Here is a 16,645-nt window from a genome sequence, read left to right on the forward strand (position 1 = left end):
GATCCTGACATCCCTCATCAGCATTCTTTATATTTTCCTTTCTTTCAGCACCCCCTTGTCTGCCATTTTCCCCAGATCTGCCCGTTGTGCCCTGCCAGCTCCCCCTGTGCCAGGGACAGGGATGGGGGGACATTCCCAGGGGCGGTGCTGGAGCCCTGCTATCCCTGGAGCTGCCATGGGCTGCTGCCTCCAGAAGCAGCTGCAGCAGTGACAACACCCACTGCTGGCTGCCCTTTCCCCTGCAGCACCCCAAGTTAACGCTTCCCACGGGAGCAGTGACAGTCCTGGTCCATCACAGTATCCTTCTCCCAGGGAGGCTCTTCCCCCTTGGATTGTCTCCTCGCTCTCCTGATCCCAGTCTGTCACCTTTCTCTGATGGAAGTTGTTCCCATGACTGCTTCAGCTGTCAGCCTGGAGGGCTCTGCCCTGCCCTGAGTGCCCAGTTCATCTCAGTTATCTCAGGTGCCACCTGAGCTGCTCACCCTGAGCTCTGGTCACCAATCCTCAAAACCTTCAGCTCCGCTTGCTTTGCACGCCCAGCTGTCTCACCCAAACCAGGCAGTTTGGTCAGCACTCAGTCCCTGCTTCCCCTGCATTTCCTAAGGGAGCCTTCTGGCCTGTAAGATGTGCTCTCCCCTGCTCTGAAGGTTTTCCTGCCGGATCAAGGTTCCTGCTCTCTCCTGCGAGTGCTGGTTTATTTTATGGACTCCCCTGGAGATGGGTCTGAGTGCTCAGCAGTGCTCAGCTCTGGGAACAGGGGGTGTGTCAGCAGGGGGTCACTGCAAGGGGAAGCTGGAAACTTTATTTAGGCTGGAAATTCTGGCTGATCAAACCCTCCAAAGTTCTGCAGAGTTTTGTGCTGGTGGATCCCAGTCCTGCTCCTTCCGTGGCACTGATCCCACTGAGCTGTAGGAAAGTCAGAAGGCACATTTCACTGCCCTGTGTGCATGCATCACCATCAGCAGCCAGTTCCAAACTTGGAATCCCAGAATCCCTGAGGCTGGAAAAGCCCTCCCAGCCCATGGATCCCCCTGTGCCCGATGCCCACCTTGTCCCCAGCCCAGAGCACTGAGTGCCACGGCCAGGCCTGCCTTGGACACCTCCAGGGCTGGGCACTCCAAACCTCCCTGGGCAGCCCCTGCCAGGGCCTGACCACCCTTTCCTTCTCCAGGCTGAGCCCCCCCAGCTCCCTCAGCTGCTCCTGCTGCTCCAGCCCCTTCCCAGCTCTGTTCCCTTCCCTGCACACGCTCCAGCCCCTCCAGGTCTCTCTATCTGAGGGTCCCAGAAGTGCCCCCAGCGCTGGAGGTGCCACCCCAGCAGTGCCAGCACAGGGACAGTCCCTGCCCTGGGGCTGTGCCCACACTATTTTTGATACAAACATTTTCCTGCCCCTCTTCCCTCACTTTCAGTTGCAATTCCTTCTCCTCTATCAACACAGCAGTTTCTTCCCTGAGTTCAGCAAAGTGACCTGGGAGCTGATAGATTTTCATGTTAAATGTTCTTACAGGCCCCACGTAGCAGATTAAGACGTGTTGAGTCTCTCTGCAGGGAACTCTCATTTCAAATCACTGGCAAAGATTGGCTTTAAAGGTGTTTTATTACTGATTTGGATGGGTTTAAATTGAGTTCTCAGATAAGAAGTGATCATCCCACTGGATACAGCTTGGAGAGGAGTCCTCCAGCATCTCCTTTACCATGGTCAAAGCTTCATAAAGTCTGTAACCTTTTGGGTCTGACCAAAAAAACCCGTATTTACAGTTTATTTCTATGTTGATCCAAAGGGATAACAAATGGCCTCAAGTAATATTTCAAAATACTGGAATGGATTACAGACCCCGTGGAGTTGGGAATAGGCACGTTCCTCTGTGTCATTGAGGATTTGGAGAGGTTAAAATAAATATTATTACTTCTTATTAGGCAGCTTCAGCTTCCTCAGATTAACACCAGAGATAACGCAGGTGTGGATATTTATTAAAAACTGACAGGACATTTATTTCAGTTCCCAGTGGCAGGAATCCATTAGAAGTAAACAAATTCCTTGCCCTTATCAGGGTGCTTTGTGTTGTGTGTGTTTGGAGATAAAGCTGAGCCATTTGTCAGGGAGATGGTGCTGCCTGGAGTGCCCAGCTCCCTGCAGTGCCCACGGGAGTTCACAGGGACCACCTGTGGCCTGAGAGCCTGTGGGTCAGGGTGTCCTTTGTACTTTTCTTTCACGTGTTTGTGAAGCAGAATCGTGGAATTGCTGAGGTTGGAAAAGACCTTGAAGTCCAACTCTCAACCAGCACCATGATGTTCACCACCAAATCCCGTCCCCAAGAGCCACCCCCACACGGTTTTTGGGCACTCCCAGGGATGGGGACACCACCACTGCACTCAGCACTTTGCTTTACAACCTTTTCCATTAATTTTTCCCCCTAATATCCAACCTGCCCCTGCCCTGGGACAGCTGGAGGCCGTTCCCTCTCCTCCTGTCCCTGTTCCCTGGGAGCAGAGCCCGAGCCCCCCTGAGCCTCCTTTTCTCCAGGCTGAGCCCCCCAGCTCCCTCAGCTGCTCCTGCTGCTCCAGCCCCTTCCCCAGCTTGAGTTCAGTGGGAGTTTGAGTTCCCAGAGCTGTTCCCTGCCCTCGTGGTGGGTCAGAGGGTGCACTCAGTGAGTCCCAGTGACTGTGCTGCTCATTAGGGACACTCTGGCTCCTGTCACTGCTGCTGCAGCCCCTTGGAGCTGCTCTGGGTATATCTGGGATAACCCATTAGGCTTGCAGCACTCAGAGGTTTCCCCACAGCCCTGCAGTCAATTTGCTGCCCTTATTTCACCAAGTGAATGTGACATTCCTGTCACATCCACGATGCTCCCCTGTTAAACTGCTGCCCTGGGTCTGCCTGGTGCTCCCACGGGACACGGGCACTGTGGAAGGGCTTCCAAGGTACAATATTTATTGCCAGGCAGGGCACAGGGGCCATGGGACAGCAGGACAAAGGAGTGAGAGAGGGGCAGAGAGCCAGGGCACAGCCAGGACCCCCCTTGTGGGTCCACAAGACCTGCAGGTTTGTTCTGAGGGCTCCCAAATGGGAGTGATTTGCTCAGTAGTTGTGTGTTTGTTCCTGTTTGGCTCCTGCTGTCACCCCACAGCATCCTGCACCGGGGAGTTCGTGTCAGTCAGACCTGGGGGCTGCCTTGGGAAAGGAGTTGAACTCTACAGCAACTCCTCGTGCAGTGCCCAAAGAGGAAAAGCCCCAAATAAAACCAACTGGTGACCAAGCTCAGAGGGTCCAGCAGAGTCACGGAATGACAGAACACCTTGGGTGGGAAGGGACCTCAAAGCCCACCCAGTGCCACCCCTGCCATGGGCAGGGACACCTTCCACCAGCCCAGGGTGCTCCAACCTGGCCTTGGACACTTCCAGGGATCCAGGGGCAGCCACAGCTTCTCTGGCCAACCTGTGCCAGGGCCTGCCCACCCTCCCAGCCAGGAACTGAGACATCCTCTGATATCTCTGGTCCTCCCCCTGCCTTGGACTGGGGAAAGGGTTAAATGTTCTTTTGTTTCTTTGCCTCTTTACATTCCCAGATAACTTGTTGATTGCGGCTGACAGGGCTGAGTTATTTCCAACCCTTAATAAATGAGCTAATTTGGGAGTTATTAACAGTTAACAAATTTCATTCTGTACTTGCAAAACCCTCCGAAGCCCTTCAGGAAATAAATTCCTCCCAGAGTCTGAACTGCAGAGGTGCTGAAAGAGATAATTACACACTGAGCTAATTATTGGCTTTGGCCTGTGTTTGAAGAATTATGTCCAGACCACGATATGGAGACAGTGGTGACATACAAGGGCTCCCAGCAGGAGATCTCCTGGGTGTCCTGTGGTCCCTCCTGCTCAGGAATATGGTTTGGAGGGGCTGTGATGGAACAATGCCATGATCCAGCTGTTTGGATCGTGTACATGGCCTTTGGCTACTTTTACTTCATTGGTTTCCATGTCTTTCCTTCTCAGAGTGGTTTATTGTCAGCTGCCACCACTTCCCAGATTCCCAAACCACTCTAAGTTGTTTGGGATGTAACTACAGAAGCTCTGAGAGTCTGAGAGGTCTCCAAGGTAAGGACAGAAATGACATTTGTGTTCTCATGTTCCATGTGACTCCCTCAGGACCCTGCAGTGCCCCCTCAGGGAGCTGCTGTGCTCCCAGCTCTGTGTACTCCTGGAATTCCAGGGCAGTCCATCCCATCTTCCCTTCTCCCTGACTCCTGCACCAGCTCTGACAGTCCCTGTTTGATCTTCCCTGTTTCTTCTTCCCAGGTCTCTGATGCACTTTGTGGGATCATTCTTCAGTGTCTCCTTTCTTTGGGATTCCCTGGTTTTCTGAATTCCCTTTATCCTGGTGCTTCTATGCAGCTTTCCTGGTGGTCCCCATTCTTTATTCCTTCCCTTCCACACACACATTTCCCCCAAAACTCTCCTCCAGGCTCCTGCTTGTTCATGAACGTCCAGCCCTGGGATCTAAAGGATTTCCAGGACAGGTTGGACGGGGCTTGGAGCAACCTGGGATAGTGGGAGATGTCCCTGCCCATGGCAGGGGGTGCAATGAGGTGGGATTTAAGGTCCCTTCCAACCCAAACCATTGGGGTTTTATCTGTGGGGGCAGCAGGGATGTGGGGCTCCATGAGGTCCATGATTTTCCAGGGAAATGAGCTTTTCCATTTGCATTGAATTCCACAGCCTTGGGTCCCTGAAGACTTGGGAAAAGACCTGAAGTTTCTGACTGGCACCAACCAGACCAGTGGGACGTGATGCTGTTTCAGAGGAGGCCTCGCTCCACTTGACCTGCAGGAGGTGGGAAAAGTTCACGTGTAAGAAACGGCCTGGAAGGGGTTTCCTTGGAATAACTGGGATCCATAAGTCAATTTTCAGTCACAGGTGATGCACAGAATATGAAAAAACAAGGCACCACAGTGCTTGTCTTTTATTTTAAGAGTATAATAAAAGCTTTGTGGCCTTCATGGTCGATAGCAGGAGGTTTAAGGACATTTAATTTGCCAGAGCACTGAGGGAGGTCAGCAAAGTTCATCTCCCATCGTGTGCTACAGGACAGGGCCCCTGTGGGGGTTAAAATACATATGGACCTGTTTCTCCCAGAAATACAAGGAGCCAGTGGTGGCTGGTGAAACTTCAATGCACAGTTTATGACAGACAACAGAATTCTCCTCCTTTACCCTCAAATTACTCCTGTCAAATTCTCCATCCCAGTGACAGGAATGAGCAGGGATGGAATTCAGCTCCTGCAAAGCAACCCTGCAGGCCATGGATTGTCTGAGCCCTTAATGAGTTATTTAATAACAGGGAGATCATTTGGCTGGCAGGAGATGGTTCTGTCACTGCTAAAGGGAGAGAAAAGGAAAATATTTCCCATTTTCCACTGCAGCTCAGCAGCATTTGTTTCCATGGGTTTCTTTCCCCTGGAAATGTCCTTTAAAAGCGTGAGCAGTTGTTAAAATGACAAGTCACAAGAACGAATTGCTTGTGAAGAAACCTGAGCCTAAGGGGAGCATGGGAGACGTGGAGAGAACAAGGAGAAATAAATGGCCCCGTTCATTGCTTTCCTTGACACCTTTTTCCACATCCCTCCCTAATTGTGGCCTGTGAAATGCCATTATCCTGCTCCCACAGCTCCATGGAGCAGCTCTGTAAGGAAGTCCTCCCCTCTCCAGGAGCATCATTAGGCTCACAGGATGAGCATTTACCCCTTGGGCTCGTATTTAACTATGGATATTTGAGATATTGGCACCAGCAGCTTCCCCCAGGCCCTGCTGTTCCAGCACAAACGCAGGAAATGGCCTTGCTGGGGTCTCCAGGTGGTGATTTCACTGAAATGGGTAAAAAGGGTTTGCTGATTGCCCTTCCTTTAGAGGAAAGGTGGCAAAAAGACACCAAATCTCTCACTGGAGAGACACAGATAATGATTCAGAGACTCCAAATACACCCCCTGCCCCCCATTTCTAAGTCTAATCCTTCTGCCTGGGTTGGAAATAGAACAAAGCAGCTCAGCTGCAGGTAAAGCCACTGGACAGCTGAGCCCTCAAAAGGCTCTGGGGGCCTCAACCTGCTCAGGATTTTTGGCTTTGGTTTCCAAGTGTATTTAGGGGAAAGCAGCAGCTCTCCCAGCCAGGGCTAAACCAGCAGGATCAGGAGCTGAAGGGGCTCAGCTGAACTGCTCAGGAAGAGCCTGTTCATGCTCTGAGCACCCCCAGGGGCTCCTCTGGCCCCACTGCAGCAGCTCCATGGGCTCCTGATGAGGATGTGTCCTCCCCCCTCCTGAGGCAGGTTCAAGGGGGAAAAGTGTGGGAAACGCTCTGAGCGATTAGAACAATCACCCAGGGCTGGGCAGCAACATCAAATGCTTAATAAATCTCTAATATTCTGTGCAGCACAATGAAGAGTTGCAGAACTCCCCCCCATGGGGTGTGTCCAAGTGCCAACAGGACATTTCATCTGCTCTTCAAATGAAGGTTGGCCCAGGCAGTGTCCCTGTGTGCCAGGGAAGGGGAGGGGACACTGAGCACTGATTACAGCCTGGCTGGGCACCTGAGATGGGCAGGAATTGCTGGCTGGGAGGGTGGGCAGGCCCTGGCACAGGTTGCCCAGAGAAGCTGTGGCTGCCCCTGGATCCCTGGAAGTGTCCAAGGCCAGGCTGGAGCACCCTGGGCTGGTGGGAGGTGTCCCTGCCCATGGCAGGGGTGGCACTGGATGGGCTGTAAGGTCCCTTCCCACCCAAACCATTCCATGATCCAGCAGCACCAGCAGGAGCAGCAGTGACCTGGCTGAGGACTCCTTGTCCTGTGCCTTTGTTGCTGTGAATTCCAGCAGGAGGGACACAAGTGATGATGGTTCTTCCCACAGCTGCTGCCCCATCCCATGGGGACACAGCCTGTGCTTTGGGTGGGAATGAGAGCAGCTCTGGGGCAGCACAGGGGCAGGGGAGATGTCCCCAGGACTGAGCCTCACCCGAGACTTCGGAGCAGCTGCCAAACAACTCCTGCTGAGGTGCCATGTAAGGTGAGGGATCAGGAGATGGAATTGAGGAGCGTGGCGTGTTTTATGGAAGGGCAATTAGAGGAGAAACAGAAGAGCTTCTGAGACAACCCCCAGGGCACAAGTGAGACAAAATGGATACTTGGAAAAGTCAGTCTGTTGAGCTGAGAAAACTGGAGATGTCCCGTCTGGATTTACATCTCTGGTCATTTGAACTCGGTGAGCTTTTGCTGGAGCATTTAATGGTGGTAATGCTACAGGAGTTATTATCTATTATTAAAGCTCCTCGAGTTTCTGGGCAGCAGGAGGAGGGAAAGCTTGGAAAAGTCACAAATGGATCCCCGAGAAGCAATGCTGGACAAGCACCAGGAAAACCAGCTGGGCTGTGGGGAAAGCTGCATCCCACCCCTGGAATAAACACTTTGCAATATTTACAAATGGGAGAGAGCCTCTAAAACATATGTCTGCACTAAATGTGCCCCCTTAGAAATGCAAGAATTCCCATTAGTTCCAGAAAAGCAATTCCATGCTGGTGCCAGGCCGTTATTGCAGAGCACTCTGTTGTAATGGCATTAATTGGACTGTTTGAGGACCCTGAGACCTCATTTCATTCAGCTGAGAGGAGCACAAAGAGATCTGAGGTCCCTAAACGGGCTGGGCCTGTTTTCCAAAGTGCCCTTTGGAGAACAATTCCTGTTCCAGGGCAGATGACACAGCCAGAGGAAATTTCCCTTGGGTGGAGGGTGGAAGAGGCCAAAGCCAGCCAGGGGTTGTGTTGATGTTCATCTCTGGTGGGGGCACTCCTGGCTCTTGGAGTTTAACAGAATCCAGGTAAATGGATCACTTAAATGAAACTCCTGCCCTGTTTGCCCTCAAGTACCCTATTTTGGATACCTTTTCTGTAGGAAGGGCCTCCTGCCCTTTAGAATGTCCCTTCCAACCCAAACCATTGTGTCATTGTGTGATTCCATGGGAAGGGCTGTAAAGGGGCTGGAGCATCTTCCTGAGCCTGGAGGAGACCCAGGGTGTTATCCCTGGGGATAAATGCCTGGTGGGAGGGAGGGATGAGGGTGGTGCCCACAGGAGGTGATGGGCACACGTAAAAGCCGTGCCATTCCCCCTGAAGACAGGAACACAGCGGCACAGGCTGCCCAGAGGAGTCGTGGAGTCTCCATCCCTGGAGATCCTCCAACCCCACCATCCCTGGTCCTGGGGAGCCTGTTTGGGGTGACCCTGCTGGAGCTGGGAGGGGACACCAGGCCCCCTCCAGAGGTCCCTGCCAGCCCCAGGGACTCCACGAGGGCCCAGACTGGTCCATCCTGACAAGCACATCACGCTCTCCACTGAACCTAGAACAGAGTCATGGAACCTCCTGAGCTGGAAGGGACCCCCAGGGATCACCCAGTCGGAGCCCTGTCCCTGCACAGACACCCCAACAACCCCACCCTGTCCCTGAGAGCCTTGTCCAATACTTGACAGTGCCATTAGTGGCCATTCTTGTGCCAACAGAATGAGAAACAAATTCCTGTCTTTAAAACCTGTATTGGCTTTTATGTGCAGCTAAAATAAGAGATTTATGGCTTGAAACCTCCCAAGAAAATCTCCCAGACATGCAAAACATACCCACAGCTAATTTTCCTTCTGTAACTTTTTAATTTTCTTCCTACCATATGTCTCCAATTGTGTGAGTTAATATTATTCATAAATGCAGCACAAATAGGAATAAGACCAATTATAGCAAAATACTCCCCATCTTTTTAATCTCAGAGGTTGTGGGAAAGGCTGTTCTCTTGCAAATTTAATATCTCCCCAGAAATCACAGGGGCTGCAGTGTTTGACTCCTGCCCTGTGCTGCTTGTCAAGCTCGCAGCATTTTGCCAACAAATTAACGAGGGGAGAGTTCCAGGGAATGTTGATGAGCCGCAGGGAATCTGCCATTTGGCTCCCAAGCCTTTGCAACGTGCCCTGTGAGGGATGGGGATGGGGAAGGATCCAGCTCAGCCTCCCTGGCCTCTCCCTGGCACGGCCCTTCCCTTCCCTGCTGCTGTGTCGGGAATGTGGGAACTGCTCTGGGCTGGGGTTTCTCTTCCAGAGCCAAAATCACACCGGATTTCTGGGGCCTGTCCAGAAATGGATCCCTCCTGGATGGTTCCACCTGCTACATCTTGTGTGGGGTCACCAGAGCACGACATCACTTGTGTTGGCACCACAGCATCCACCTCTCCAGGAATCCTCATTCCCACCCTGACTGGGAGAAGAGGCACAGACTGAGAGGGATATTCCCCACTTTGGCTTCCAGCCAAGCCCCTGCAGCAGAGCAGAGTCAGAGGCAAAACTTGTCACCTGCATTTGTGTAATTCAATTTTTGTTGGTTGACAGGAGGGGGGAGCTGGGGGGGAGGGCTCGGGCTCTGCTCCCAGGGAACAGGGACAGGAGGAGAGGGAACGGCCTCAGCTATGCCAGGGGAAGATTTCACTGGCACAGCTGCCCAGGGCAGGGGTGGATCCCCATCCCTGGAGGATTTCACAGCCCTGTGGATGTGGCACCTGGGGACAGGGGTCAGTGCTGGGGCTGGTTGGACTGGATGGTCTCAGAGCTTTTCCAGCCTTTCTCACACTCTCCCTGTTTGCTCTTTCCATGTCAGGCTCACATTGAAGTTTGCTGGTGGTGTTCCCTGATCTCACAAACACACCTGGATGAGGGGACAGCCCCACTGCTGGAGACCTTCCCTGGCTCAGCTGGAACCTGGAAAAACAACATGAGGATGGGACAGTGGACAGATGCCCTTTCCCCCACTCTGGGCACCGGAGAAGGTCCCTCTGCCAAGGACAGTAAGTTCTGTGGAGCCAGAGATTGGCAGGGCCCTCCAGGATGGTGGTGCAGCTCCAGCCCCAGGGACTGTCCAACCACTGAAGGAAGGCTCTGAGTCTGGGAGCTCCTTGTGGTGTGTGCAGAGAGCAGGTCTGAATTCACAGGGGCCCTTTTTAATACTTCCCAATACACATTTCTGGGGTGCTGGAAAGGGTATCACCAGTTTTCCACAAAGACTTCCTTTGTTTAGGTGTTCTTTTACTTTCCCACCCCACTTCTTGCTCAGAACCTGAAGGTTCCCATCCAAGCTTTGAGGCAGTTTGGTTTGAAATGGAAAATATCCATATCTGCTCTGAGGAACTGGAGTGAATTCCTCGTGGAGAGCACGGGCTTGAGCAGGAACTTTGATCTCTCCAGCCCTGGGTCTCTGCAGCTGGATTTTCATTGAAATCCTGTTCCCTCCCAGCCATTTGGATCCTTTTTGTCCTCTGAGTGTGGCTGAAGTGATGGAGTTCAGTCAGGGAATGTTCAGCCACCTCTGTGGAGCCCTGTGGAGCAGCCAGGAATGCTGGAGGGGGCTCAGACCTTCCCTGAGTCCCACCCTCAGGGACAGCTTTGGTCAGTGATAGGAGAGCAAAAGGAGGCTCTGGACTGAAACTGATGCTCACACTTCAGGTTAGATTCCCACAGCTAATTCCTTGATTTCACAGGAAAATCATGGAACAAATTGGGTGAGAGGGACCATAAAGCCCATCCGGTGCCACCCCTGCCATGGGCAGGGACACCTTCCACCAGCCCAGGGTGCTCCAACCTGACCTTGGACACTTCCAGGGATCCAGGGGCAGCCACAGCTTCTCTGGGCACCCTGTGCCAGGGCCTGCCCACCCTCCCAGGGAAGGTCAAGTCTGATCCCAGAAGGGTCTGACCTGACACTGTTCTGGTCCTGGTGTCTCCATCCCTGCATTCCCATCCTGCTCTCCTGGGTCCAGGACACTGCTCCTCTCTGCTATTTATTTTCCTTCTCCTTTCAAAGTGTGTCCTTTCTGCTCCCTCTTTTCTCATCCAGGCTGGATTAGAAATGCTCTGTTTGCTGCTCAATTAAAGTGCCCTCTCAGACACTGCAAAGTTCAAACAGTTTTAGCTTTTGCCTAAAATATATCTGTCTGGATTTAATGGGCTTTGCAGGCTCCACTTTCAAAGTGGTTATTAATGGGATTTGGACAAGGAACTCTTGCTCTGTGCTATTAAAATAACATAAGAAATCCTTCCATTGGCATTTAATGTCATCGATTCAGGCATGTCAAGGGTGTCTCACAAAGGCTTGGCCTGTCTGTGCTGGGGCTGCAGCACAGCTGGGAGATTCACCCCAGCCTGACAAATCACTGACATGAGTGGCTTTCCCTGTCTTTAATGCTATTAGTGGTGTCATTACTGCCTGGAGGATGTGTCTGTGGCACAGCTCCACTGGGGCAGGAGAGATGAGAAACTTGGAGCTGGGGCTGAGCCTAAAGCAGAGCCAGGGAGGGAGCTGGGACAGGACCCCACAGCACCTGCAAGGCAAGCCCTGTGGCTCCAAGGGACCTGGGCCATGGAAAAACACAGGGAATGGGGCAGGGATCCACACCAGGGTGTGATGGGAAACCTTAGCAAGCCTTTTCTAGAGGAGACCTCGACTCTGGAGTGCCCAGCCCTGGAGGTGTCCAAGGCAGGCCTGGCTGTGGCACTCAGTGCTCTGGGCTGGGGACAAGGTGGGCACTGGGCACAGGGGATCCAGTTACAGGGAACAGTTCCTTTTATCCATGAGGAGAACCCACTGACAGGGTCCTAAGTGAGGGAAGGCAGCTGTGCTTTGCTCAGCTGCATCAGCCCCGTCCCTCCTGCCTCTCACAGCTCATTAAAACGTGGAGTCTCCACAAGGCAGCGGCAGCAAATTTGGGAATTGCACTTTGTTCCGAGCCCAGCCCTAATAGCACCTTCCTGAGAATTGACAGGCAGGAACAAATGTCCCTCGGGATGATTTATCCCCCGGATTAGGCCCAGCTTGTGAAAATACACCGAGTTTAAATCACTGTCAACCTTGAAACAGCAGCAGAGGAGGTGGTGACCTGGGCAAGCAGCAAACAAACAACTGTGCTCCCTGTAGATTGAACTGCAAGCTGGCTTCAGGAATTAAATCTGGGGCCTTAATGTTGTCTGCTGGAAAATTAAATGGGAAAAGGGAGTAGTGTTGGCATCTCCCAGTTACAAGTCAAACCAGCTGGATGAGAAACCATAAACTGCCCCAAGACTGAAGGGGAGCTGCATCAGTAGCTGGTGATGAACTGCTCCTGCCTGGGAAGTGCAGTGAGCTGGAGGCTCAAACAGGGCTGGGCTGGGCAGTGCCAGCTGACACTGCACTCTGTGATCTTGGAGGCCTTTTCCAGCCTACATGACTCTGATTTTGAGATCCTGCTTCCCAGGGCTCCTGGTGGAGCGTGGATTCTGGTTGCCATTGGCAATGCTCTGCCCCTCCGTGCCCAGGGCAGTGCCTGATTAGAGCAGCCCTTCCTCGGGTGCCTGGGTCACCCCCAGGTCCCCTCAGGGGTGCCTGGGTTATCCCTTCTGTTTATTATTATTATTAGTTTTCACCAATTCCTGGCCAGCTAAAGGCTGGACATGCAGCTCTGTGGGCTGAAGTTTTCTGGGTGTTTTGTCTGCTGTGGAAAGAATTAATCACCCCCCAGATCTCAACATTCCTGCACTAATTACCCTGTGCAGACCGTGGCAGTGCTGGGGTACCCTGGCATTTGAGGGGTGGGAAGGGGTCAGAGCTCCCCTCAGGGATTTGGGTGGTGGCATTTTGGCAGGGGGTTGGAATAGATGGTTTTGAAGGTCCCTTCCAACCCCAGTCCTTCCATGATGTGATGGGAATCAATACTCATCTTGTTCACCCCCTGCCACGGGCAGGGACACTTCCACTAGGCCGAGGTTGCTCACAGTAACCTCATTTTTCCCCTCCCAAGCACTAAAAGCAGGAATGAGACATCCAGGAGGAGCTGAGGGAGTGGAAGGGGTGGTTTAAATTCATGGCAGGTCGTTCTGGGGGCCAGGATTTATTTCTGATCAGCTCATCTTTCTTTTGTTTTCCTGCAGCTGCTCCATGGGGACAGGCCAGTTCCACCAGGAACACCGAGGGACACGGGATGTCACAGCAGCAGCAGGACCCACACCAGCCCCACTGGATTTTGGCTTCCTGACTGTCCTGGTGCTTGGGAAACCTCTCCCATGGCACAGCTGGGAAATGCTCTGGATGGACTGCTGCAGTGGGGCTGGAGGCACAGGGAGGAATCAAGGAGAAGAAGGGAAATCCTTCTCTGGGAATCTGCATCCCTGCAGTGTCCCAGGCCAGGCTGGATGGGACTTGGAGCCTGGGGTGGTGGAAAGGTGTCCCTGCCCATGGCAGGGTGGGATGAGATGAGCTTTGAGGTCTCTTCCAGCCCAAAGCAGTCTCTGATTCCTCAGGGAAAGGCTGGGAAAACAACCCATGGCTGTATCTCCCCTGCCATTCCAGCTGCTGTCCCACCTCACCCCAGGAACTCCTGTTCTTGCTGTAAAGAATGGAAGCCCCACTGACAGGAACAAGGTTGAGTGTTCTTTGCCATCTCCCAAGCCACAGTCCCACCTCTGCCTCTGCTCCTCAAATGGCTCCATTTGCATAAATTCCTCTGCAAACAATTACAGTTAATTAAGATAATTTATCACTTGAAAGTAAAGCGTTTTATCAGCAGGTATCAGCCTGTAAAGCAAACAAAGAATCACTTGTAGGGGAATAGCTGGGGCCTTATTACCCTGCTAGACATGAAGTGACAAAACCCAGCTCTTTATGAGGCTTTGTCGGGTCTGGGTGCTTTGTTTGCAAATAATTAACTGCAATTAGCTAATCATCCTCCGTAGGAGCTGCATGTTTGACTCTGCACCGGCACTTTGGCTGCCTCCCCACACACAGACTGGGATGCACAGGGTTTGGAACAGCCCAAGGTTCTTGTCTAGGGGCAGGAATGAGATGCTGGGAAGAGCTTGGAGGGACAGAAGGGATCGGGTGCAGCCCTTGGGATGCTCCTCTGCTCTGCTTCCAGGGGTTATTGCATCCTGAGAGTCACTGTCTGCAGGGACCATAAAAATAATGCACCTTTGGGAAAAGGACCCATTGTCATTGCTGAAACCCCATCCAGCCTGGCCTTGAGAATTCAGGGATGGGGCAGCCACAGCTTCCCTGGGCAACCTGTGCCAGGGCCTGCCCACCCTCCTTCCCAATATCCCATCTCTCCCTGCCCTCTGGCAGTGGGAAGCCATTCCCTGTGTCCTGTCCCTCCATCCTTGTCCCTCTCCAGCTCTCCTGGAGCCCCTTTAGGCCCTGCAAGGGGCTCTCAGGTCTCCCTGGAGCCTTCTCTTCTCCAGTGCCGCCCCCCCCCCTAGCTTTCCCAGCCTTTCCTCCTGGCACAGATCAGTGGCTTCTCAGTAGGACACTCTGGAATTCTGTTCCAGCCCCTCCTGACCAACAGGAGGCCCTGAGGGTGGAATATTTTCCTTGTACCTATGTTTCCCCACCTGTTGAATTGCTGTGGCCCCTTTTTACTGATGATTTTCTCTTAGTTTTTCTTTCACCAGGCCCTCCCTCTTGCTGGGAATTCTGGGCTCTGACAAGGATTTTCACCCCACGAAGGGAAGTGTGTTCCAAGAGTCCCAACAGAACAAACCCCCCATTTAAGTGTCCCAGACCAGGAAAGCGTTTGGAGCTCTGTGAGCAAACTGGATGTGCTGAACATCCCAGGGGTCCTGGGTGCCCAGGGGCTGCTGAGCACCCACTGGGTGTCCTGCTGGGTGTCTCTGGGTGCTCAGCTGCAGCAGGGCTTGATAAATGAGCTCTGCTGTAATTAAACTCAGGTGTTTGCAGCTGTAATTAAGGAGCCCATATAATAGGGTGGGGTGGGGCAGGGCTGGTGCTGTGCCACAGAGGAGCGGGAGAGCTGCTGTGCTGGGGGTTTGTTCCTCTCTACTGGGACTGGTGAGTGCTGTCCTCTATTTGTACATTTATTTGTTGAATTTATTTACCATTTCTGAATTTTCTCCTGCTGTTTCCCTGGCACTTCAGCTTTCCTTGTTATGTGCCAGGGAAAAAGGAATGCTTGGATTTAGTGAGGGGGAGACTGAGCTACTCCAGCACTCCCCTCTTGCTGTTCTGGTTGTTGTGCTGATGTTTTCAGTGGCAGATTGGTGCAACTTGGGTGTTACAGCTCTTTTTCCCTGGAGTTGAAGCCAGGCACCTTGGAATGTTGTCCTTAGTGCTTTCTTTGTTCTATGGAGGATCTCAAACCCTTATTGAGCTGAGCCTGGGGCTGTGCTGGGTCCTCGAGATGAGTCTCCCTCCAACAACAACTTCAGTGGAGTGAAAATGGGTTTGCTTTTAATAATTCAGGAGGAAAAGGCACTGCTGGAGAGGGGTGGGGGGAAGATGCCTCTTCCTGGGATGCCCAAAGTGACCCTGAGTGTTTCCCAGGAATTCCCTGTGGTGTGAGTGGCTGGAGTTGGGGTTGGCTCTTGGTGGGGCTGTGCTGAGGACCATGCTGCCCAAGTGCTTGGGCACTGGGGTTTGGAGTGAGTGGGAATTCTGGTTCTTGTATCTCCAATTTGAGAGTCTGTGTTTGCTGCTAACGAGGCTGCAGCGAGTGAGGAGTGTTCTGAGGGGTGTTCTCACTGAAACAAGGCAGTAGTTGTTGGGTTTATCTTGTTGGGAACACTTTGCTGCAGCAGACCCCCAGCCCCTCTCTGGGGTGTCAGCAGCACAAAGGAGCAGGTCTGGAGCCTCCAAAAGGAGGAACTTGGATGTTAAATCCTGCTCTTGCAGGTGTGGGATTGGGGGCTGGATTTGGGAGCCTGGCAGGGGCTGTCACTGCCTGAGCAGTCACTTTTCTCACGAGTTTTCATTTGTTACCTTTGGCTCAGGCTTGCTGGTGTAGCCAGGGCTCCCTTAAGTAATTCCTGTGTAGGATCACAGGATGCTTTGGGTTGGAAGGGACCTTAAGGGTCATCTCAGTCCAGCCCAATTCAGCCCCAAGTGCTCAACAAATGAGCTTCTCTGACAACATCAGGAGTTGTGAAGTTTGGAATCCTCCCACTGCACTCGTGTTTCCTGTCCCTGTGTCCGTGGCTGTCCCTGCCCTGCACCAGAACACCCTGAAATGCTGAGCAGAGCCTGCACATCCCTGACCACGCTGTTTTCCCAGCACAGACCCCTTGATGCCCCCACAGCACCCTCTGCTCCCCCGTGGCTGGGTGGGACCCACGAGGGGGGGTTTGCACAACCAGAACTGCCACATGCACAGTACTGGGTGTGAACTGGAGGTGGGATTGAATTCCCCCCAGTGCAGACTCTTTTCCTGATCATTTTGAGCTTAAAAAAAAATGTTTCTCCTGACCTGTGATCTTTTCTTGCAGCAATTACCTCTGTGACCTTTTCCTGGGGTTTAAAGATTGAGAACAATAAGGGTTTCTCAGTCTTTGCAGCTTGTAATTTCTATTTAGGATTCAGGAAGCACCAGTAATGAACTATGATTTATTTTGCTGAGCAGTTACAGTGAGCCAGTGATGTTTTAGAGTGATTTTCTTGACCCAGAGTCAGCCTCCTGCCTCTCCAAACGAGCTCATTGGGATGTTGTGCAGCTCCCCTGACAGGGAGGAGGCATTTCCAGACCCAATTCCAGTCAAATGGGATGTGCTTCTAAAAGAAATTCAATATATGAGCCAAGACCAAAATTGAGAGAACCTAATTCTG

At 52.5% G+C, this 16,645-nt stretch overlaps 1 protein-coding gene across 17 annotated transcripts in view; it reads left to right on the forward strand.

Moving 5' to 3' along the window:
• Positions 1-16,645, forward strand: part of FANCM (FA complementation group M) — a 316,043-nt gene that overhangs the window by 102,486 nt on the left and 196,912 nt on the right. The window contains exon 24 of one of the 17 annotated variants that reach the window (XM_050335692.1): positions 6,628-6,648. The exons of the other annotated variants lie outside the window; for them this stretch is intronic. The gene's annotated coding sequence lies outside the window, so the exon portion shown is untranslated. Of the gene's footprint in view, positions 1-6,627; positions 6,649-16,645 lie in introns of those variants that run through there. 17 annotated transcript variants of the gene reach the window in all.

This window comes from Myiozetetes cayanensis, unplaced genomic scaffold, assembly GCF_022539395.1.
Source record: "Myiozetetes cayanensis isolate MyiCay16 unplaced genomic scaffold, myiCay2020 scf6-25, whole genome shotgun sequence".
NCBI classification, from domain to species: Eukaryota; Metazoa; Chordata; class Aves; order Passeriformes; family Tyrannidae; genus Myiozetetes; species Myiozetetes cayanensis.